Raw genomic sequence first — 26,729 nt, forward strand, 5'->3', positions numbered from 1 at the left:
TACTTGAAGTCATTCATGGCATATTTCAGAAGACGTTGCATTCGAGTCGTCGAGTTCATCAAGATTATTATTAAGTCATTTGTAGTTTGGATATATTATGAAATGGTATGCATTCTGTCAACTTTCGAAGTTATGAAAGTTTGTCTTTTAAAAACGAATGCAATGTTTGTAAAATGTATCATATAAAGGTCGATACCTCGCAATGAGATCAAATGTTGAAGACTTCATGCAGGTGGATTAGGACGGGTCTCTATATGTGGTATCAGAGCGGTGGTCTTAGCGAACCAGGTCTTGCATTAATGAGTCTAACTGATAGTTGTTTAGATGCATTAGTGGGTCTGGACTTCGACAGTGTCTACATGTCAAAAGTTTTGCTTATCATTTTTTGTCGAAAATTACTTGCTTATCTTCCTTAAAGTCTAGACACATCTTACTGCCTCTATTGCAGAGATGGTGTATAGATAAAATCGTATCTTAGCGTATTTGTTACTGTTACCTTTGCCTGTCAGCTTTCGAAATTTTCTCCGTAATCTGCGAAATCTTTATCCTATATACGTATTCTATGTAATTAGAATACCATCCGATAGCCGAAAATCATTTCATACCGAAAAACCCTTTACTCAATCGTACGAAATGGAACTCGCCACTAGTTCAAGTTCTTCGGAATCCGACAGCTATTCCGACATAGATGTTCACCTAAGATTCGAAATCAGCATCACCGGAATGAATCAACCAATCAGCCATCATCAATTCTGGATGAATCGGGGATGGGTTCGTAGTCTACTTAATTATTAGAGACAAGAAGAAGGTGATCCTTTCCATCAACCGAATTCACCTCTTGACGATGAACCTGAAGCACTTACCGACGAACCTGTTCGAAACACCATTTTCACTCTCATTGCCCGAATATCTCGCCACGATTATATTCTATCCACAATTCTAAACCTTATTCATCCGCTCGTTCCGACCGACAATCATCCCGGAATAATAGAAGAAGTCAACGAACTTCGCGCTCGAGTAATCAATTTGGAGAATATGGTGCAAAATTTACCAGCTTCAACAACATCATCGGCACCAACAGTACCATCAATAACAGCACCAGTACCATCAACAATCCATGCCTCAACATCTCATTCTGTACCTCGAGTATAATCATCGTTCTACGTATCGTTCTACATCATTTATCTTCGTTCGACATGGCTGTGATGACCCGGAAATTTCCGATCAAATTTAAACCAAACTCTCGATACAATTTAATACTTTTGACACGATAAGCATCGTTTGTAAAGTTGAATTTCAAAAATCTTGGAATTACATTCATGTAATCATTTACCCTTTGACCATTCCCGACGATTCACGAACAATGGTTTATAAATAAATATGTATATATATAAAAATGTAAGTATTTATAATAATTGAAATTATAAACTATAATTTAAACATTAGAATTAAATACGTAAAATGTAATACAAAATAACATACAAAATAGTTAAGTTACTATGAAAATGATTATATATATATATATATATATATATATATATATATATATATATATATATATATATATATATATATATATATATATATATATACATGGTTTCTATACCTAATTAACATTTTATCCATATTACTATATATATGAAATATTTAAATATCAAATAATCAATATGTGTTATTATGTATATCAGATGTTATCAAATACTACATACTTAAATATATGTAATATCAATGTGTTAAAAGATAAAATATAATAGCCATATTAATAATAATAGTACCTCATTACAATAAAGATTTATATTAATATCAGTATTAAAAGTATTATAAATATTATTATAAATTTGATACGTTAAAATTGTTATAATTATTACTAATATTAGTGTGGCTATTATTAATATAATTATCATTATACTTGGTGAAATGTCCCGTTCTTATTGATTAAAAACGTTCCATATTAATTGATTTCGTTGCGAGGTTTTGACCTCTATATGTGTGATGCCCCGTACAAAACCATCTTGTAAGAATCATCAACAACAGGATCATTACAAGGTTAAGTACTATATGCTGTAATAAAAAAAGTTGCATTCACGATAGAAAGATGACGTCATAATCGACATCAAATGTTTTACACCAACAGTATGCTTCTACGAATAGCAAGCATATGTGACCCTTAGGTCGTTACAAAACATAGTTTTAAATGTATTAAAGTTTGAATGCATGATAAACAGTTCATGCGGTGATAAAACTAGAGCAGCGGGTGTCTACGACAAGACTAGTACACAGCGGAAGCAAACCTTAAGCACGTGAGAAAAACATGCTTAAAAACGTCAACTCAAAGGTTGGTGAGCTATAGTTTAAGTATAACAGTATGTAAGGTAGGCCACGAGATTTCAGTGCTACAAAGAGCGTTTCAAAACAGTATGATAAAGTATATGTTAACCGTGGGCACTTGGTAACTAAATTAACGTTTATACCCCCTGAAAGTACACTTGGCAAGTGCGTATGTTTACAAAGTATTAAACACTCGTTAAATGCTAGCGCGACTAGCCCGAGTGGGGATGTCAAACCCTATGGATCCATATCTAAAGATTCGCGTTCACGGTTCAAAAACCAATGATTAAACGTTACCGAGCTAAAGGGAATGTTTATGCCGTTGTTTAACCTACACATATATAAGTTTAAGTACTCGTGCCTAGTATGTAAAACGTAAAATGCGCATGTATTCTCAGTTCCCAAAATAGTTAAAGTAAAAATGGAATACTGTAACTCACAATGATAAAGTAGCGGTAAAGTATGACTCGGGAAATAAGCAAGTGTGTAGGTCCAGAAAGTCCTCAACCTAAGTCAAATAGTACTAAGTCAGTAAATCGTCTGAATAGGTTTAAAAGTATGTAAATAAGGTCTTAAGGGTCATCAACATTCATCATTAAACAAAAGGTGTAAAGTAAGTTTCGTTCATGAAAGAAGTTTAAAACAAAGGCTGAGTTCGGTCAGTCACCACGGCCTCTATACCTACTGAAATAAGGTGAGACCAGTGGCCATGGATCCGTATATGAGTCCTTTAGTTGTGGTAAAAATTACAGAAGCAAACTCGTCTTGGTTTGACCGTGGCGACGGTCTAAGTGCGAGTAGGTCAGAATTTTCAGCACAACGTTAAATGGACATAGTGACGATCGGAGGGCCATAAATCCTAAACCATAATTCGGATTAAGACGAGTCCTATATGAAAAGTTATCTACTCAATAAGAGCTATCGGAAAATCATAATTACAGTAGCCCAGGTCATATGGGTCAGATATATAAACAGTAAAACAGTAGGGTCAGTAGGTTCCGGTGGTTCTTGGTGCTCGATGCTTATCATGGTTCTCATCCTTGATGCATATAGCTTCAAGTGTATAACTCGTTGATGTGTTTGCATCATTTTCACCAAGGTTTGACCATCATAACCCAAGTGTAAGTCTAAGACATGAAGCACAACTCACTTAAGTGTTGCAAGTGTTTTGATGAACCAAGGTTACATCAAGGTCTTAGATCTAACACATACATGAACTTTAAAACTAATAATAAGTTGCAAACTTGAAAGTAAACTTATGAAATCAAGATCTTAAGATATAGAACATAGTTCTTAGTTTGATCTTGAAGATCCAAGACTCAAAAGTCTAGATCTAACATAAGTGTACAAAGTTATAATTAAAGAAAGCTTACTTACATGTTTTTGAACTTTTAAGTTAACTTTTAGTTCAAGATTAATGAGATCAAAGTTAACTAGTAACACTTGACCAATCTTAACCAACAAACATGAATTTAAAGTGCATACTATGAAGAAGTAAACTAAGTAAACAAGTAAATAATTCATGGTGGTTCATACTTTAAAGATTCAAACCAAAGTTTGATCTTTAAGAATGTAAACTTTTAAGTTTACAAACATGATTCACAAGTATGATTTTTATCACCATGAACTTACAATCTTTAAAACAATATATGTAGAGCATAACTAGAAAGTTTAAGCTCTTGTATGTTCTTGTAAATACAAGATAAAAGAAGAATGAAACTAGTAAGTTTGATTCTTGAAACTAGTAAAGGACAACAACTATTACAAGTATGTAACCATAAACAAGAACAAGTAATTAATCACAACAAGAGCAAGTATCAAACAACAAATGATGATGATGATTAAGGGTGTCTTGGCTATGGTTTTAGGCAAAGAAAGAAGGGAGGAAAAAGTCTCATGTTACTTACAAGTAAGGAGCAAAATGAGAGAAAAATGAGTTGCAAGTTTGTGTGTGAATGAGGAGTGAATGAAGTAGTGAATGAGTAATAAAAAAAAATTGAAACAAGAACCCTCTAAAGGCCTTGGAGGGTGACGGCCTGTAGCAAAAAAAGAAGGGGGAGGGAAATGTTCAAGGGTCACTTGCATGGTAAAGCTTAAAAGGTGGATAAATGAGGTGGTTTCATGGGGATTATGGTAGTAACTAGATTCTTAACAAAGTTAACTAACTTGTTCCATATAAAAGTGATACTTACATGGAAGAGTGGGATAGTTAGTCCATTTAAAATTTAGGGTGGGCTTATAAGCCCAATATCATGAGTTCATAACCTTAACAAGGCCCAAGTTCAAGTATTTAACAAGTTAATCCAATTAAAGTCCAAGTAACTAACTAATAACCATAGTTAATCAAAATGATTAATAAAATCAATCATGAATGTAAATAATATCTGAAAATATTATTCGTGAAAGTTTCGTGTGTCACAAAGACGTTTCGGGCATTCAAAAGTCAGGTACGATTAATCATGGCAACAAGTAAATGTAATAACATACATTCGATAATTCAAAAGTATTAATAATAACAATTATTAATAAATAAACGTTGGAAAATCCAGGGTCGTTACATTACCCACCTGTTAAAGAAAATTTCGTCCCAAAATTTAAGCTGAGGTAGATGGAGGAGTTGGGAAAAGGTGAGGATATTTCCGCATCATTTGATCCTCTCGCTCCCAAGTAAACTCAGGTCCTCGTTTGGCATTCCATTGTACTCGGATGATCGGAATCTTGTTGCGTTTCAAAGTTTTGATCTCACGATCTATAATTTCGACAGGTTCTTCCACAAAGTGGAGTTTTTCATCAATAGTAAGTTCTTCAAGTGGTATGATGAGTTCGGGTGCAGCAAGACACTTCTTCAAGTTTGATACATGGAAGGTAGGATGAACTGAGCTCAATTGTGCTGGTAGATCCAAACGGTAAGCAACAGGTCCAACAAGTTCCAAGATTTCAAAAGGACCAATGTATCGTGGGTTTAACTTTCCACGTTTTCCAAAACGAATCACACCTTTCCAAGGTGCAACCTTTAACATTACACGGTCGCCCACATTGAATTCAAAGTCTTTACGTTTAAGATCAGCATAACTCTTTTGGCGATCACGGGCAGTCTTAAGTCTAGCTTGAATCTGAGCAATCTTTTCCGTTGTTTCGTGGACTACCTCGGGTCTGGTGATTTGCTTTTCGCCTACTTCGGCCCAACAAATAGGAGATCGGCACTTGCGGCCATACAACACTTCAAAAGGTGCAGCATTAATGCTCGAGTGATAACTGTTGTTATACGAGAATTCGGCTAACGGCAAATGCCTTTCCCAGGCCTTTCCGAAATCGATAACACATGCACGCAACATGTCTTCCAAGGTCTGAATCGTTCGTTCACTTTGCCCGTCAGTCTGTGAGTGATAAGCAGTACTCATGTCGAGACGGGTTCCCATGGCTTCTTGCAAAGAACGCCAAAATCTGGAAGTAAAACGGGGATCTCGATCTGAGATGATCGATAATGGTACACCATGATGAGATACAACCTCTTTGATGTATAATTGAGCAAGTCTCTCCATCGTATCCGTCTTCTTCATCGCTAGGAAGTGTGCCGATTTAGTAAGGCGGTCAACAATAACCCAGATGGTATCGTATCCGCCCACCGTCTTTGGTAGCTAGGTGATAAAATCCATCATTATCCTTTCCCACTTCCATTGTGGGATTTCTGGTTGTTGAAGTAAACCAGAAGGTCTTTGATGCTAAGCCTTAACCTTCGAGCAAGTTAAACACTTACCAACATAAGTCGCAACGTCCTTCTTAAGATTCGGCCACCAATACTGTTCTTTAAGGTCGTGGTACATTTTGCCCGCTCCAGGGTGAATCGAATATCTCAATTTGTGGGCTTCATCAAGTATGAGATTTCGTAGGTCTCCATAAAAAGGTACCCAAATTCTTCCGGCATAACATCGGAGTCCAGACTCCCTAACCTCGAATCGAGACACAAGTATGTTCAAATGTTCGTGAGATATATCCTCCTCCTTGAGAGCCTCATCTTGGGCTACTCGGATCTGGCTGTTGAGGTTCGAATGAATGGTGATGTTCAGAGCCCTAACACGAAGAGGTGTCGTCCTCTCCTTTCGGCTTAAAGCGTCAGCTACAACATTGGCCTTGCCAGGATGATAGCGAAGTTCACAATCATAGTCATTTAGCGTCTCGATCCATCGACGCTGTCTCATATTCAGTTGCTTCTGATCGAAGATGTGCTGGAGACTCTTGTGATCGGTGAAAATAGTGCTCTTAGTTCCATACAAATAGTGTCTCCACAATTTGAGCGCAAAGACAACGGCTCCAAGTTCAAGATCGTGAGTAGTGTAGTTCCGCTCGTAAATCTTCAATTGACGAGAAGCATAGGCGATAACCTTTGATCGTTGCATCAGTACACAACCAAAACCGCTTTTTGAAGCATCGTAATAAACAACAATGTCATCACTGCCTCAGGAAGTGATAGGATAGGTGCGGTGGTTAACTTCTTCTTCAAAGTTTGGAATGCTGATTCGTGTGCGGGTTCCCAAATGAACTTCTTGCCCTTGTGAGTCAGTGCGGTCAAAGGATGCGCAATCAGAGAGAAACCTTCAATAAACCTTCGGTAGTAATCGGCGAGACCTAGGAATTGGTGAATATGAGTCAGAGTAGTGGGGGTCTACCACTTGCTGATAGCTTCAATCTTGGCGAGATCAACTTTGATACCCTGGTCGCTCACAACATGACACAGAAACTGGACTTCCTTCAACCAAAATTCACACTTGGAGAATTTGGCGTAAAGTTGCTCTTGTCTCAATAGTTCAAGTACTAATCGAAGATGTTGCTTATGCTCTTCTTCGCTCTTAGAGTAGATGAGGATATCATCTATGAAGACGATAACAAACTTATCCAAGTACGGCTTGCAGACACGATTCATGAGGTCCATGAACACGGCAGGTGCATTTGTCAAACCGAATGGCATCACGAGAAACTCATAATAACCATAACGAGTTCTAAATGCAGTCTTCATTACATCACTTTCCTTTACCCTCAACTGGTGATAGCCGGATCGCAAATCGATCTTGGAGTAAACGCTCGATCCTTGTAGTTGGTTAAAAAGATCGTCAATGCGGGGAAGAGGATACCAATTCTTGATTGTTAATTTGTTAAGTTCACGGTAGTCGATACACATACGGAAGGATCCATACTTCTTCTTCACAAACAACACAGGTGCGCCCCAAGGCGAGAAACTTGGTTGGATAAATCCACGGTCTAACCGCTCTTGTAGTTGACTCTGTAATTCTTGCATCTCGGAAGGTGCGAGTCTATAAGGTGCGTGAGCTACCGGTGCAGCTCTTGGAACTAAGTCGATCTGAAACTCTACTGCTCTCGGCGGTGGTAATCCAGGCAATTCTTCAGGGAAGACATCAGAAAATTCGTTCACAATTCGAACGTCGTTCACACTCTTCTCCTCAGTTTCTACCATTTTCACATGTGCTAGGACCGCAAGACCTCCCTTCTTCATAATCTTTTGCGCTTTCACGCAACTAATGAGGTTCAGCTTCGAGGTACATCTCTCTTCATAGATGATCAGTGGCTCACCGTCTCCTTGTGGTATACGAAGAGCTTTGTCTCCACAAATAATATCGGCCCTTATCTTGCTCAACCAATCCATACCGACGATCACGTCAAAACTTCCCAATTTGATGGGTATCAAATCAATTTTGAAATCTGCACCAGCTATGTTGATAATAGCTCCTCGACTAATATGGTCAACTTTCTCAAGTTTTCCATTGGCGACCTCGACAAGCATACTCTCTTTTAATGGAACTAACGACCAATTAATCTTATCGCAAAAATGTCTACATACATAACTTCTATCCGCATCAGTATCAAATAGGACAGAAGCTAAAAGATTGTTGATAGTGAATATACCTGTCATCAAGTCGGGGTTTTCTCGGGCGTCCCTTGCATTAACGTTGAAAGCTCTACCACGGGGTAGTCCGCCGTCTTTTCGCTTGTTTGGGAACGTATTTCTAAAATGGCCCGTCTGTCCGCATTCGTAGCACTTTTTCGGTCCATTGGTGTTCGGATTCCCGTTCAAAGTGGTGACCTTGCAGTCCTTCCCTATATGCCCAGTCCATTGGCACTTTTCACAAACAACGTTACAATACCCAGTATGGTGTTTGTAGCATCGATTGCATCGTGGTAAGGTTCCCTTGTAGTTTGGGTTCGTGTTGGTGTTTGGATTGGGATTTCCACCGTTGTTGTTTCCCCTAAAACCCTCATATCGTTTCGCCGGGTTTTTCTCATAGGTCCTTTCCCTGTTGTTATCCTATTTGCGCTTCTCGCTACTACCTGCTTCAGACTTAGTTTTCTCCGGTTCATCGATGGTGATTTGATTCATTAAAGTATGCGCCATGCGCATCACTTCTGGGACATTTGGTGGCTTGGACGAGGTGACGTTTCCATTAACGCTCTTAGGAAGTCCCCAGAAGTACCTTTCTATTCGTTTGAACTCCGGTGTAACCATTGTCGGACACATCAGGGCTAGTTCCAAAAATCTCCTATTGTAACCATCAAGGTCGTTCCCAACGGCCTTTAACTGCATGAATTCCATTTCCATCTTTTGTATCTCGGTTCTCGGACAATACTCCTCAATGATGGCACACTTAAATTCTTCCCATGGCATAGCATACGCCTCATCAATGCCTTGTGCCTGTGCCATTGTGTTCCACCACGTGACGTCAGACATCATACAAGAAGCAAATTTTGTTTTGCTGTCCTCCGAACAGTTGCTAACTCGGAATACTGATTCTAGCTTTTCAAACCATCTAGTGAGACCATTTCTGCACAGTCCCTTAGTGTCGCTGAAGTTATGTGGTTTACAGCTCTGGAATTCCTTGTACGTGCACCCATTACGAATGGGTTGAATAACCGGTGGTGGTGGTGGTGGCAGTGGCGGCGGAGCTTGGGGTTGCATTTCCGCAATGGCTGCGGCTACCCTTTCGGCAATCATCTCCTCGATTTGGGCGGTGGTAGGTGTTGATCGTCCGTTGGCCATGGTGTTCTTAACAAAAATTTTGACTCAAGTCAAAATCCAGCATTCAATATATAATAATATAGTATACAACAACCAACATGGAATCAACACATCACATGTTTATTAAGTAACTCATCTAGGTACAAATACCACAGAATCATTGTACAGTAATGTAAATAGAACATCGTGCAAGAATTAAATAACACAAAGTTCCATTCATTAATAATAATAAGTTTCATACATCTGAATAAGTCCCTACAATACATAAGTGAAACATAAAACTACAACCAGATTACACAATGAAATCTAAATACAAAAGCCCTACGGTGAAGGTGGGTGAAGGATGTCCATAACATGGGACATCTGGTCCTCTAGCTCAGCTACCCGAGCACGGAGGGTTTCCACCTCCTTTGTCAATTCCTCGACAGTGGGAGCTGATGGGGCGGGTGGTGCTGGTGGTGCAGGTGGTGCCGGTGGTGCTGAGGGTCCGGCTCCATATGTAGAGGCTGCAAGGCAGTAAGGCTTACGGATGAAGGGATCCGCAGGGTACGGCACAAGCCGCTTATGGGCGGAATGAAATGTCCCGTTCTTATTGATTAAAAACGTTCCATATTAATTGATTTCGTTGCGAGGTTTTGACCTCTATATGAGACGTTTTTCAAAGACTGCATTCATTTTTAAACAAACCATAACCTTTATTTCATCAATAAAGGTTTAAAAAGCTTTACGTAGATTATCAAATAATGATAATCTAAAATATCCTGTTTACACACGACCATTACATAATGGTTTACAATACAAATATGTTACAACAAAATAAGTTTCTTGAATGCAGTTTTTACACAATATCATACAAGCATGGACTCCAAATCTTGTCCTTATTTAAGTATGCGACAGCGGAAGCTCTTAATAATCACCTGAGAATAAACATGCTTAAAACGTCAACAAAAATGTTGGTGAGTTATAGGTTTAACCTATATATATCAAATCGTAACAATAGACCACAAGATTTCATATTTCAATACATATCCCATACATAGAGATAAAAATCATTCATATGGTGAACACCTGGTAACCGACAATAACAAGATGCATATATAAGAATATCCCCATCATTCCGGGACACCCTTCGGATATGATATAAATTTCGAAGTACTAAAGCATCCGGTACTTTGGATGGGGTTTGTTAGGCCCAATAGATCTATCTTTAGGATTCGCGTCAATTAGGGTGTCTGTTCCCTAATTCTTAGATTACCAGACTTAATAAAAAGGGGCATATTCGATTTCGATAATTCAACCATAGAATGTAGTTTCACGTACTTGTGTCTATTTTGTAAATCATTTATAAAACCTGCATGTATTCTCATCCCAAAAATATTAGATTTTAAAAGTGGGACTATAACTCACTTTCACAGATTTTTACTTCGTCGGGAAGTAAGACTTGGCCACTGGTTGATTCACGAACCTATAACAATATATACATATATATCAAAGTATGTTCAAAATATATTTACAACACTTTTAATATATTTTGATGTTTTAAGTTTATTAAGTCAGCTGTCCTCGTTAGTAACCTACAACTAGTTGTCCACAGTTAGATGTACAGAAATAAATTAATAAATATTATCTTGAATCAATCCACGACCCAGTGTATACGTATCTCAGTATTGATCACAACTCAAACTATATATATTTTGGAATCAACCTCAACCCTGTATAGCTAACTCCAACATTCACATATAGAGTGTCTATGGTTGTTCCGAAATATATATAGATGTGTCGACATGATAGGTCGAAACATTGTATACGTGTCTATGGTATCTCAAGATTACATAATATATAATACAAGTTGATTAAGTTATGGTTGGAATAGATTTGTTACCAATTTTCACGTAGCTAAAATGAGAAAAATTATCCAATCTTGTTTTACCCATAACTTCTTCATTTTAAATCCGTTTTGAGTGAATCAAATTGCTATGGTTTCATATTGAACTCTATTTTATGAATCTAAACAAAAAAAGTATAGGTTTCTAGTCGGAAAAATAAGTTACAAGTCGTTTTTGTAAAGGTAGTCATTTCAGTCGAAAGAACGACGTCTAGATGACCTTTTTAGAAAACATACTTCCACTTTGAGTTTAACCATAATTTTTGGATATAGTTTCATGTTCATAATAAAAATCATTTTCTCAGAATAACAACTTTTAAATCAAAGTTTATCATAGTTTTTAATTAACTAACCCAAAACAGCCCGCGGTGTTACTACGACGGCGTAAATCCGGTTTTACGGTGTTTTTCGTGTTTCCAGGTTTTAAATCATTAAGTTAGCATATCATATAGATATAGAACATGTGTTTAGTTGATTTTAAAAGTCAAGTTAGAAGGATTAACTTTTGTTTGTGAACAAGTTTAGAATTAACTAAACTATGTTCTAGTGATTACAAGTTTAAACCTTCGAATAAGATAGCTTTATATGTATGAATCGAATGATGTTATGAACATCATTACTACCTTAAGTTCCTTGGATGAACCTACTGGAAAAGAGAAAAATGGATCTAGCTTCAATGGATCCTTGGATGGCTCAAAGTTCTTGAAGCAAAATCATGACACGAAAACAAGTTCAAGTAAGATCATCACTTGAAATAAGATTGTTATAGTTATAGAAATTGAACCAAAGTTTGAATATGATTATTACCTTGTATTAGAATGATAACCTACTGTAAGAAACAAAGATTTCTTGAGGTTGGATGATCACCTTACAAGATTGGAAGTGAGCTAGCAAACTTGAAAGTATTCTTGATTTTATGAAACTAGAACTTTTGGAATTTATGAAGAACACTTAGAACTTGAAGATAGAACTTGAGAGAGTTCAATTAGATGAAGAAAATTGAAGAATGAAAGTGTTTGTAGGTGTTTTTGGTCGTTGGTGTATGGATTAGATATAAAGGATATGTAATTTTGTTTTCATGTAAATAAGTCATGAATGATTACTCATATTTTTGTAATCTTATGAGATATTTCATGCTAGTTGCCAAATGATGGTTCCCACATGTGTTAGGTGACTCACATGGGCTGCTAAGAGCTGATCATTGGAGTGTATATACCAATAGTACATACATCTAAAAGCTGTGTATTGTACGAGTACGAATACGGGTGCATACGAGTAGAATTGTTGATGAAACTGAACGAGAATGTAATTGTAAGCATTTTTGTTAAGTAGAAGTATTTTGATAAGTGTATTGAAGTCTTTCAAAAGTGTATAAATACATATTAAAACACTACATGTATATACATTTTAACTGAGTCGTTAAGTCATCGTTAGTCGTTACATGTAAGTGTTGTTTTGAAACCTTTAGGTTAACGATCTTGTTAAATGTTGTTAACCCAATGTTTATAATAACAAAAGAGATTTTAAATTATTATATTATCATGATATTATGATGTACGAATATCTCTTAATATGATATATATACATTAAATGTCGTTACAACGATAAACGTTACATATATGTCTCGTTTCAAAATCATTAAGTTAGTAGTCTTGTTTTTACATATGTAGTTCATTGTTAATATAATTAATGATATGTTTACTTATCATAATATCATGTTAACTATATATATAACCATATATATGTCATCATATAGTTTTTTTACAAGTTTTAACGTTCGTGAATCACCGGTCAACTTGGGTGGTCAATTGTCTATATGAAACCTATTTCAATTAATCAAGTCTTAACAAGTTTGATTGCTTAACATGTTGGAAACATTTAATCATGTAAACATCAATCTCAATTAATATATATAAACATGGAAAAGTTCAGGTCACTACAGTACCTACCCGTTAAATAAATTTCGTCCCGAAATTTTAAGCTGTTGAAGGTGTTGACGAATCTTCTGGAAATAGATGCGGGTATTTCTTCTTCATCTGATCTTCACGCTCCCAGGTGAACTCGGGTCCTCTACGAGCATTCCATCGAACCTTAACAATTGGTATCTTGTTTTGCTTAAGTCTTTTAACCTCACGATCCATTATTTCGACGGGTTCTTCGATGAATTGGAGTTTTTCGTTGATTTGGATTTCATCTAACGGAATAGTGAGATCTTCTTTAGCAAAACATTTCTTCAAATTCGAGACGTGGAAAGTGTTATGTACAGCCGCGAGTTGTTGAGGTAACTCAAGTCGGTAAGCTACTGGTCCGACACGATCAATAATCTTGAATGGTCCAATATACCTTGGATTTAATTTTCCTCGTTTACCAAATCGAACAACGCCTTTCCAAGGTGAAACTTTAAGCATGACCATCTCTCCAATTTCAAATTCTATATCTTTTCTTTTAATGTCAGCGTAGCTCTTTTGTCGACTTTGGGCGGTTTTCAACCGTTGTTGAATTTGGATGATCTTCTCGGTAGTTTCTTGTATAATCTCCGGACCCGTAATCTGTCTATCCCCCACCTCGCTCCAACAAATCGGAGACCTGCACTTTCTACCATAAAGTGCTTCAAACGGCGCCATCTCAATGCTTGAATGGTAGCTGTTGTTGTAGGAAAATTCTGCTAACGGTAGATGTCGATCCCAACTGTTTCCGAAATCAATAACACATGCTCGTAGCATGTCTTCAAGCGTTTGTATCGTCCTTTCGCTCTGCCCATCAGTTTGTGGATGATAGGCAGTACTCATGTCTAGACGAGTTCCTAATGCTTGCTGTAATGTCTGCCAGAATCTTGAAATAAATCTGCCATCCCTATCAGAGATAATAGAGATTGGTATTCCATGTCTGGAGACGACTTCCTTCAAATACAGTCGTGCTAACTTCTCCATCTTGTCATCTTCTCTTATTGGTAGGAAGTGTGCTGATTTGGTGAGACGATCAACTATTACCCAAATAGTATCAAAACCACTTGCAGTCCTTGGCAATTTAGTGATGAAATCCATGGTAATGTTTTCCCATTTCCATTCCGGGATTTCGGGTTGTTGAAGTAGACCTGATGGTTTCTGATGCTCAGCTTTGACCTTAGAACACGTCAAACATTCTCCTACGTATTTAGCAACATCGGCTTTCATACCCGGCCACCAAAAATGTTTCTTGAGATCCTTGTACATCTTCCCCGTTCCAGGATGTATTGAGTATCTGGTTTTATGAGCTTCTCTAAGTACCATTTCTCTCATATCTCCAAATTTTGGTACCCAAATCCTTTCAGCCCTATACCGGGTTCCGTCTTCCCGAATATTAAGATGCTTCTCCGATCCTTTGGGTATTTCATCCTTTAAATTTCCCTCTTTTAAAACTCCTTTTTGCGCCTCCTTTATTTGAGTAGTAATGTTATTATGAATCATTATATTCATAGATTTTACTCGAATGGGTTCTCTATCCTTCCTGCTCAAGGCATCGGCTACCACATTTGCCTTCCCCGGGTGGTAACGAATCTCAAAATCGTAATCATTCAATAATTCAATCCACCTACGCTGCCTCATATTCAGTTGTTTCTGATTAAATATGTGTTGAAGACTTTTGTGGTCGGTATATATAATACTTTTGACCCCATATAAGTAGTGCCTCCAAGTCTTTAATGCAAAAACAACCGCGCCTAATTCCAAATCATGCGTCGTATAATTTTGTTCGTGAATCTTCAATTGTCTAGACGCATAAGCAATCACCTTCGTTCGTTGCATTAATACACAACCGAGACCTTGCTTTGATGCGTCACAATAAATCACAAAATCATCATTCCCTTCAGGCAATGACAATATAGGTGCCGTAGTTAGCTTTTTCTTCAATAACTGAAACGCTTTCTCTTGTTCATCATTCCATTCAAATTTCTTCCCTTTATGCGTTAATGCAGTCAAGGGTTTTGCTATTCTGGAAAAGTCTTGGATGAACCTTCTGTAGTAACCAGCTAGTCCTAAAAACTGGCGTATGTGTTTCGGAGTTTTCGGGGTTTCCCACTTTTCAACAGTTTCTATCTTTGCCGGATCCGCCTTAATACCTTCTTTGTTCACTATGTGACCGAGGAATTGAACTTCTTCCAACCAAAATGCACACTTTGAAAACTTAGCGTACAATTCTTCCTTCCTCAATACTTCTAACACCTTTCTCAAATGTTCACCGTGTTCTTGGTCATTCTTTGAGTAAATAAGTATGTCATCAATGAAAACAATGACAAACTTGTCAAGGTATGGTCCACACACTCGGTTCATAAGGTCCATGAACACAGCTGGTGCATTAGTTAAACCAAACGGCATGACCATAAACTCGTAATGACCGTAACGTGTTCTGAAAGCAGTCTTTGGAATATCATCTTCTTTCACCCGCATTTGATGATACCCGGAACGTAAGTCAATCTTTGAATAAACAGACGAGCCTTGTAGTTGATCAAATAAGTCGTCGATTCTCGGTAGTGGGTAGCGGTTCTTGATGGTAAGTTTGTTCAACTCTCGGTAGTCGATACACAACCTGAATGTACCATCTTTCTTCTTGACAAACAAAACAGGAGCTCCCCACGGTGATGTGCTTGGTCGAATGAAACCACGCTCTAAAAGTTCTTGTAATTGGCTTTGCAGTTCTTTCATCTCGCTGGGTGCGAGTCTGTAAGGAGCACGAGCTATTGGTGCAGCTCCTGGTACAAGATCTATTTGAAATTCAACGGATCGATGTGGGGGTAATCCCGGTAATTCTTTCGGAAATACATCGGGAAATTCTTTTGCAATGGGAACATCATTGATGCTCTTTTCTTCAGTTTGTACTTTCTCGACATGTGCTAGAACAGCATAGCAACCTTTTCTTATTAGTTTTTGTGCCTTCAAATTACTAATAAGATGTAGCTTCGTGTTGCCCTTTTCTCCGTACACCATTAAGGGTTTTCCTTTTTCTCGTATAATGCGAATTGCATTTTTGTAACAAACGATCTCCGCTTTCACTTCTTTCAACCAGTCCATACCGATTATCACATCAAAACTCCCTAACTCTACTGGTATCAAATCAATCTTAAATGTTTCGCTAACCAGTTTAATTTCTCGATTCCGACATATATTATCTGCTGAAATTAATTTACCATTTGCTAATTCGAGTAAAAATTTACTATCCAAAGGCGTCAATGGACAACTTAATTTAGCACAAAAATCTCTACTCATATAGCTTCTATCCGCACCCGAATCAAATAAAACGTAAGCAGATTTATTGTCAATAAGAAACGTACCCGTAACAAGCTCCGGGTCTTCCTGTGCCTCTACCGCATTAATATTGAAAACTCTTCCACGGCCTTGTCCATTCGTGTTCTCCTGGTTTGGGCAATTTCTAATAATGTGGCCTGGTTTTCCACATTTATAACAAACTACATTGGCATAACTTGCTCCGACATTACTTGCTCCGCCATTACTCGTTCCGACACCATTTGTTCCTTTCGTTCTATTAACCCCTGGTCCGTAGACCTCACACTTCGCCGCGCTATGACCATTTCTTTTACACTTGTTGCAAAATTTGGTGCAGAACCCCGAGTGATTCTTTTCACACCTTTGGCATAGTTGCTTCTGATTGTTGTTGTTGTTGCGGTTATTATTGTTGTTGGGATGATTGTTGTAGTTGCTGTTGTTGTTGTTGTTGTTGTTGTTGTTGTTGTTGTTGGGCCGTTTGTTGTAGTTGCGATTGATGTTGCGATTGTTGGGATAATTGTTGCGATTATTGTTGTAATTGCTGTTGTTGTTGTATTGGTGATTCTTATCACCGTTTTCCTCCCACTTTCTTTTGACTTGCTTCACATTGGCCTCTTCAGCAGTCTGTTCTTTAATTCTTTCTTCAATCTGGTTCACTAGTTTGTGAGCCATTCTACATGCCTGTTGTATGGAGGCGGGCTCGTGTGAACTTATATCTTCTTGGATTCTTTCCGGTAATCCTTTCACAAACGCGTCGATCTTCTCTTCCTCATCTTCGAATGCTCCCGGACACAATAGGCACAATTCTGTGAATCGTCTTTCGTACGTGGTAATATCAAATCCTTGGGTTCGTAACCCTCTAAGTTCTGTCTTGAGCTTATTGACCTCGGTTCTGGGACGGTACTTCTCGTTCATCAAGTGCTTGAATGCTGACCACGGTAGTGCGTACGCATCATCTTGTCCCACTTGCTCTAGATAGGTATTCCACCATGTTAACGCAGAACCTGTGAAGGTATGCGTAGCGTACTTCACTTTGTCCTCTTCAGTACACTTACTTATGGCAAACACCGATTCAACCTTCTCGGTCCACCGTTTCAATCCGATCGGTCCTTCGGTTCCATCAAATTCCAAAGGTTTGCAGGCAGTGAATTCTTTGTAGGTGCATCCTACACGATTTCCTGTACTGCTAGATCCAAGGTTATTGTTGGTATGTAGCGCAGCCTGTACTGCGGCTATGTTTGAAGCTAGAAAAGTACGGAATTCCTCTTCATTCATATTCACGGTGTGTCGAGTAGTTGGTGCCATTTCCTTCAAAATAGTTAAATGGAACAAGTTAATCATACAGAATATTAAGAGTAGTTAATAGTATTTCGTAGCATAATATGAACTCATTTATAAAAGCTTTTTCTTCATATTAGCGTTTTATAAGTTTAAATTCGGGTAGTACCTACCCGTTAAGTTCATACTTAGTAGCTAATATACAATTCAACTACTACAATTCTATATGAAAAACTGATTATAATAATATTTCGCGTTCAAACTTTTATACAATATTTTACAAACTTACAATACCGCTTATTTTACATAAAGCATGAAATATAGCACACAATAACTTTGATACAAGATAGTTGTGAAGACAATTCTAGCTAGTACACAAGTCGTTCAGCAAAGGCAATAAAGACACATAATTCATACGTCCAGAAACAAGTCATGCATTCTGGTTTTACTAGGACTACTTCCCATCCTTGGTCTTGTGCAACATAACCGTTATGGCCGTTGATAAGACAGCGTGTTGTAACGTCATCAAAGGGACGAGGGTTACGTAATGTCCAACAGTCCCGTAATAATCTAAAAACCTCATTTCTTACCCCAATTACCGACTCCGTCACTTGTGGAAACGTTTTGTTTAATAGTTGTAGCCCGATGTTCTTGTTCTCACTTTGGTGAGAAGCGAACATTACTAATCCGTAAGCATAACATGCTTCTTTATGTTGCATGTTAGCCGCTTTTTCTAAATCACGAAGTCCAATATTCGGATATATTGAGTCAAAATAATTTCTTAACCCGTTGCGTAAAATAGCATTTGGGTTCCCCGCAATATATGCGTCAAAGTAAACACATCGTAACTTATGGGTTTCCCAATGTGATATCCCCCATCTTTCAAACGAAAGTCTCTTATAAACCAAGACATTCTTGGAACGTTCTTCGAATGTCTTACAAACTGATCTCGCCTTAAATAGTTGTGCCGAAGAATTCTGGCCGACTCTAGACAAGATTTCATCAATCATGTCTCCGGGTAGGTCTCTTAAAATATTGGGTTGTCTATCCATTTTGTGTTTTTAAACTGTAAAATAGACAAGAGTTAGATTCATAAAAAAATACTTATTAATACAAGCAATTTTTACATATATCATAAAGCATAAGAACACTATATTACATATATTACACCACACGAATACAACTATCTTATTCCGGCTCGCTCGTTTCTTCTTCTTCGGTTTTGGTTCGTTTTGCCAAGTTTCTAGGGATATATGATGTTCCCCTAATACGAGCCGTCGTTGTCCACATTGGTTTAGAAAAACCTGGTGGTTTAGAGGTTCCCGGGTCATTGTTACAACTTAAGGACTTCGGGGGTTGACGATACATATAAAGTTCATCGGGGTTGGAATTAGATTTCTCTATTTTTATGCCCTTTCCCTTATTATTTTCTTTTGCCTTTTTAAATTCAGTTGGGGTAATTTCTATAACATCATCGGAATTCTCGTCGGAATCCGATTCATCGGAGAATTGGTAATCCTCCCAATATTTTGCTTCCTTGGCGGAAACACCATTGACCATAATTAACTTTGGTCGGTTGGTTGAGGATTTTCTTTTACTTAACCGTTTTATTATTTCCCCCACCGGTTCTATTTCTTCATCCGGTTCCGATTCTTCTTCCGGTTCCGATTCTTCTTCCGGTTCCGACTCTTCTTCCGGTTCCTCTTCGGGAACTTGTGAATCAGTCCACAAATCATTCCAATTTACATTTGACTCTTCATTATTATTAGGTGAGTCAATGGGACTTGTTCTAGAGGTAGACATCTATCACATAATATCAAACACGTTAAGAGATTAATATATCACATAATATTCATATGTTAAAAATATATAGTTTCCAACAAAAATGTTAAGCAATCATTTTTAAAGAAAACACGGTCGAAGTCCAAACTCACTAATGCATCCTAACAAACTCGATAAGACACACTAATGCAAATTTTCTGGTTCTCTAAGACCAACGCTCGGATACCAACTGAAATGTCCCGTTCTTATTGATTAAAAACGTTCCATATTAATTGATTTCGTTGCGAGGTTTTGACCTCTATATGAGACGTTTTTCAAAGACTGCATTCATTTTTAAACAAACCATAACCTTTATTTCATCAATAAAGGTTTAAAAAGCTTTACGTAGATTATCAAATAATGATAATCTAAAATATCCTGTTTACACACGACCATTACATAATGGTTTACAATACAAATATGTTACAACAAAATAAGTTTCTTGAATGCAGTTTTTACACAATATCATACAAGCATGGACTCCAAATCTTGTCCTTATTTAAGTATGCGACAGCGGAAGCTCTTAATAATCACCTGAGAATAAACATGCTTAAAACGTCAACAAAAATGTTGGTGAGTTATAGGTTTAACCTATATATATCAAATCGTAACAATAGACCACAAGATTTCATATTTCAATACATATCCCATACATAGAGATAAAAATCATTCATATGGTGAACACCTGGTAACCGACAATAACAAGATGCATATATAAGAATATCCCCATCATTCCGGGACACCCTTCGGATATGATATAAATTTCGAAGTACTAAAGCATCCGGTACTTTGGATGGGGTTTGTTAGGCCCAATAGATCTATCTTTAGGATTCGCGTCAATTAGGGTGTCTGTTCCCTAATTCTTAGATTACCAGACTTAATAAAAAGGGGCATATTCGATTTCGATAATTCAACCATAGAATGTAGTTTCACGTACTTGTGTCTATTTTGTAAATCATTTATAAAACCTGCATGTATTCTCATCCCAAAAATATTAGATTTTAAAAGTGGGACTATAACTCACTTTCACAGATTTTTACTTCGTCGGGAAGTAAGACTTGGCCACTGGTTGATTCACGAACCTATAACAATATATACATATATATCAAAGTATGTTCAAAATATATTTACAACACTTTTAATATATTTTGATGTTTTAAGTTTATTAAGTCAGCTGTCCTCGTTAGTAACCTACAACTAGTTGTCCACAGTTAGATGTACAGAAATAAATTAATAAATATTATCTTGAATCAATCCACGACCCAGTGTATACGTATCTCAGTATTGATCACAACTCAAACTATATATATTTTGGAATCAACCTCAACCCTGTATAGCTAACTCCAACATTCACATATAGAGTGTCTATGGTTGTTCCGAAATATATATAGATGTGTCGACATGATAGGTCGAAACATTGTATACGTGTCTATGGTATCTCAAGATTACATAATATATAATACAAGTTGATTAAGTTATGGTTGGAATAGATTTGTTACCAATTTTCACGTAGCTAAAATGAGAAAAATTATCCAATCTTGTTTTACCCATAACTTCTTCATTTTAAATCCGTTTTGAGTGAATCAAATTGCTATGGTTTCATATTGAACTCTATTTTATGAATCTAAACAAAAAAAGTATAGGTTTCTAGTCGGAAAAATAAGTTACAAGTCGTTTTTGTAAAGGTAGTCATTTCAGTCGAAAGAACGACGTCTAGATGACCTTTTTAGAAAACATACTTCCACTTTGAGTTTAACCATAATTTTTGGATATAGTTTCATGTTCATAATAAAAATCATTTTCTCAGAATAACAACTTTTAAATCAAAGTTTATCATAGTTTTTAATTAACTAACCCAAAACAGCCCGCGGTGTTACTACGACGGCGTAAATCCGGTTTTACGGTGTTTTTCGTGTTTCCAGGTTTTAAATCATTAAGTTAGCATATCATATAGATATAGAACATGTGTTTAGTTGATTTTAAAAGTCAAGTTAGAAGGATTAACTTTTGTTTGTGAACAAGTTTAGAATTAACTAAACTATGTTCTAGTGATTACAAGTTTAAACCTTCGAATAAGATAGCTTTATATGTATGAATCGAATGATGTTATGAACATCATTACTACCTTAAGTTCCTTGGATGAACCTACTGGAAAAGAGAAAAATGGATCTAGCTTCAATGGATCCTTGGATGGCTCAAAGTTCTTGAAGCAAAATCATGACACGAAAACAAGTTCAAGTAAGATCATCACTTGAAATAAGATTGTTATAGTTATAGAAATTGAACCAAAGTTTGAATATGATTATTACCTTGTATTAGAATGATAACCTACTGTAAGAAACAAAGATTTCTTGAGGTTGGATGATCACCTTACAAGATTGGAAGTGAGCTAGCAAACTTGAAAGTATTCTTGATTTTATGAAACTAGAACTTTTGGAATTTATGAAGAACACTTAGAACTTGAAGATAGAACTTGAGAGAGTTCAATTAGATGAAGAAAATTGAAGAATGAAAGTGTTTGTAGGTGTTTTTGGTCGTTGGTGTATGGATTAGATATAAAGGATATGTAATTTTGTTTTCATGTAAATAAGTCATGAATGATTACTCATATTTTTGTAATCTTATGAGATATTTCATGCTAGTTGCCAAATGATGGTTCCCACATGTGTTAGGTGACTCACATGGGCTGCTAAGAGATGATCATTGGAGTGTATATACCAATAGTACATACATCTAAAAGCTGTGTATTGTACGAGTACGAATACGGGTGCATACGAGTAGAATTGTTGATGAAACTGAACGAGAATGTAATTGTAAGCATTTTTGTTAAGTAGAAGTATTTTGATAAGTGTATTGAAGTCTTTCAAAAGTGTATAAATACATATTAAAACACTACATGTATATACATTTTAACTGAGTCGTTAAGTCATCGTTAGTCGTTACATGTAAGTGTTGTTTTGAAACCTTTAGGTTAACGATCTTGTTAAATGTTGTTAACCCAATGTTTATAATAACAAAAGAGATTTTAAATTATTATATTATCATGATATTATGATGTACGAATATCTCTTAATATGATATATATACATTAAATGTCGTTACAACGATAAACGTTACATATATGTCTCGTTTCAAAATCATTAAGTTAGTAGTCTTGTTTTTACATATGTAGTTCATTGTTAATATAATTAATGATATGTTTACTTATCATAATATCATGTTAACTATATATATAACCATATATATGTCATCATATAGTTTTTTTACAAGTTTTAACGTTCGTGAATCACCGGTCAACTTGGGTGGTCAATTGTCTATATGAAACCTATTTCAATTAATCAAGTCTTAACAAGTTTGATTGCTTAACATGTTGGAAACATTTAATCATGTAAACATCAATCTCAATTAATATATATAAACATGGAAAAGTTCAGGTCACTACACGGAAACCCTACGACGCCGTCCAAATGCGTCAGTGAAGGCTCGTCCTCCGTTGATCCCCGGAATGATGGTACCGTCAAAGCGATACCACTTCTTCGGTGGGGTGGAGGGTGGCTGAACAGGTACATCGGGGTCCTCCTCGTCGGAGTCATCATCACTCGAGTCGTCTGTGGATGAGTCATCGGATGAAGAATCAGCGGATGATGGGTCGTCCGAATCATGTGGTGGTGACTGCATGGGCGGCCCTCCTTGGGCGGCTATCATCAGTCGGTAACGGGCGGGTCCGATCGGAATGAGACGTCCATCAGGGGCGCGTCGGCACCAATGGCGATACCGGTTACGAAAAGGACCTTCCCCGAACTCCGCGGGAATCACAATCTCACCGGAGCGGGGCTGTGATCCTGAGGGTCCGGGGGCAGATGGAGCTGGAATCTCCGAAGGGTCCTGGGCTCTGCTAGAAGTAACCACTGGGGCAGGCGCCTGGCTGCTAGTCCCGGAAGATGAAGCACCGGGTTCACTTGTAGGCAATGGGATCGGTGTGTCGGCAGTAGCAGCAGGTGGGGTGGCTGACGAGTCTGAACTGCCCAAAATGATAGCAGGTGGAGTATCCGACATCCGAACAAGGAAAAATAAATTTTTCCATGTCAGTAAGTCATAAAGTAAGCACGTATTAGGCTAACAGTTTAAATCATATATAACAATAAGTAGCATGGCAATAACGAAAAGTATCATGCAATCAAAAGCAGATAATAGCATGCAGTAGTGAAATTATGTAATAGCATACGGCATATAGCAGTAAAAGTAAGCAGCAGCATGCAGTAAGTTCAGCAGAAACAAGTAAACTAGCAAGTTGTAGATTAGACCTATTAGTGAATCCTACTCGGGTCGGTCTTGACTCACTAATGCAACCTAATTCCCTACAACCAATGCTCTGATACCAAATATGATGCCCCGTACAAAACCATCGTGTACGAATCATCCACAACAGGATCATTACAAGGTTAAGTACTATATGCTGTAATAAAAGAAGTTGCATTCATGATAGAAAGATGACGTCATAATCGACATCAACTGTTTTACACCAACAGTATGCTTCTACGAATAGCAAGCATGAATAAATGTATGTGACCCTTAGGTCGTTACAAAACATAGTTTCAAATGTATTAAAGTTTGAATGCAAGATAAACAGTTCATGCGGTGATAACACTAGAGCAGCGGGTGTCTACGGCAAGACTAGTACACAGCGGAAGCAAACCTTAAGCACCTGAGAAAAACATGCTTAAAAATGTCAACACAAAGGTTGGTGAGCTATAGTTTAAGTATAACAGTATGTAAGGTAGGCCACGAGATTTCAGTGCTACAAAGAGCGTTTCAAAACAGTATGATAAAGTATATGTTAACCGTGGGCACTTGGTAACTAACTTAACGTTTATACCCCCTGAAAGTACACTTGGCAAGTGCGTATGTTTACAAAGTATTAAACACTCGTTAAATGCTAGCGCGACTAGCCCGAGTAGGGATGTCAAACCCTATGGATCCATATCTAAGATTCGCGTTCACGGTTCAAAAACCAATGATTAAACGTTACCGAGCTAAAGGGAATGCTTATACCGTTGTATAACCCACACATATATAAGTTTAAGTACTCGTGCCTAGTATGTAATACGTAAAATGCACATGTATTCTCAGTTCCCAAAATAGTTAAAGTAAAAAGGGAATACTATAACTCACAATGATAAAGTAGCGGTAAAGTATGACTCGGGAAATAAGCAAGTGTGTAGGTCCGGAAAGTCCTCAACCTAAGTCAAATAGTACTAAGTCAGTAAATCATCCGAATAGGTTTAAAAGTATGTAAATAAGGTCTTAAGGGTCATCATCATTCATCATTAAACAAAAGGTGTAAAGTAAGTTTCGTTCATGAAAGAAGTTTAAAACAAAGGCTGAGTTCGGTCAGTCATCACGGCCTCTATACCTACTGAAATAAGGTGAGACCAGTGGCCATTGATCCGTATATGAGTCCTTTAGTTGTGGTAAAAATTACAGAAGTACACTCGTCTTGGTTTGACCGTGGCGACGGTCTAAGTGCGAGTAGGTCAGAATTTTCAGCACAACGTTAAATGGACATAGTGACGATCGGAGGGCCATAAATCCTAAACCGTAACTCGGATTAAGATGAGTCCTATATGAAAAGTTATCTAATTGAAAAGAGATATCTGAAAATCATAATTACAGTAGCCCAGGTCGAACAGGTCAGACACAGAAACAGTAAAATGTAGGGTCAGTAGGTTCCGGTGGTTCTTGGTGCTCGATGCTTATCATGGTTCTCATCCTTGATGCATATAGCTTCAAGTGTATAACTCGTTGATGTGTTTGCATCATTTTCACCAAGTTTTGACCATCATAACCTAAGTGTAAGTCTAAGACATGAAGCACAACTCACTTAAGTGTTGCAAGTGTTTTGATGAACTAAAGTTACATCAAGGTCTTAGATCTAACACATACACGAACTTTAAAACTAATAATAAGTTGCAAAATTGAAAGTAAACTTATGAAATCAAGATCTTAAGATGTAGAACATAGTTCTTAGTTTGATCTTGAAGATCCAAGACTCAAAAGTCTAGATCTAACATAAGTGTACAAAGTTATAATTAAAGAAAGCTTACTTACATGTTCTTGAACTTTTAAGTTAACTTTTAGTTCAAGATTAATGAGATCAAAGTTAACTAGTAACACTTGACCAATCTTAACCAACAAACATGAATTTAAAGTGCATACTATGGAGAAGTAAACTAAGTAAACAAGTAAATAATTCATGGTGGTTCATACTTTAAAGATTCAAACCAAAGTTTGATCTTTAAGAATGTAAACTTTTAAGTTTACAAACATGATTCACAAGTATGATTTTTATCACCATGAACTTACAATCTTTAAAGCAATATATGTAGAGCATAACTAGAAAGTTTAAGCTCTTGTATGTTCTTGTAAATACAAGATAAAAGAAGAATGAAACTAGTAAGTTTGATTCTTGAAACTAGTAAAGAACAACAACTATTACAAGTATGTAACCATAAACAAGAACAAGTAATTAATCACAACAAGAGCAAGTGTCAAACAACAAATGATGATGATGATTAAGGGTGTCTTGGCTACGGTTTTAGGCAAAGAAAGAAGGGAGGAAAAAGTCTCATGTTACTTACAAGTAAGGAGCAAAATGAGAGAAAAATGAGTTGCAAGTTTGTGTGTGAATGAGGAGTGAATGAAGTAGTGAATGAGTAATAAAAAAAAATTGAAACAAGAACCCTCTAAAGGCCTTGGAGGGTGATGGCCTGCAGCAAAAAAGAAGGGGGAGGGAAATGTTCAAGGGTCACTTGCATGGTAAAGCTTAAAAGGTGGATAAATGAGGTGGTTTCATGGGGATTATGGTAGTAACTAGATTCTCAACAAAGTTAACTAACTTGTTCCATATAAAATTGATACTTACATGGAAGAGTGGGCTAGTTAGTCCATTTAAAATGTAGGGTGGGCTTATAAGCCCAATATCATGAGTTCATAACCTTAACAAGGCCCAAGTTCAAGTATTTAACAAGTTAATCCAATTAAAGTCCAAGTAACTAACTAATAACCATAGTTAATCAAAATGATTAATAAAATCAATCATGAATGTAAATAATATCAGAAAATATTATTCGTG

The sequence above is a fragment of the Rutidosis leptorrhynchoides genome, chromosome 2 (assembly GCF_046630445.1).
Source record: "Rutidosis leptorrhynchoides isolate AG116_Rl617_1_P2 chromosome 2, CSIRO_AGI_Rlap_v1, whole genome shotgun sequence".
Lineage (NCBI taxonomy): Eukaryota > Viridiplantae > Streptophyta > Magnoliopsida > Asterales > Asteraceae > Rutidosis > Rutidosis leptorrhynchoides.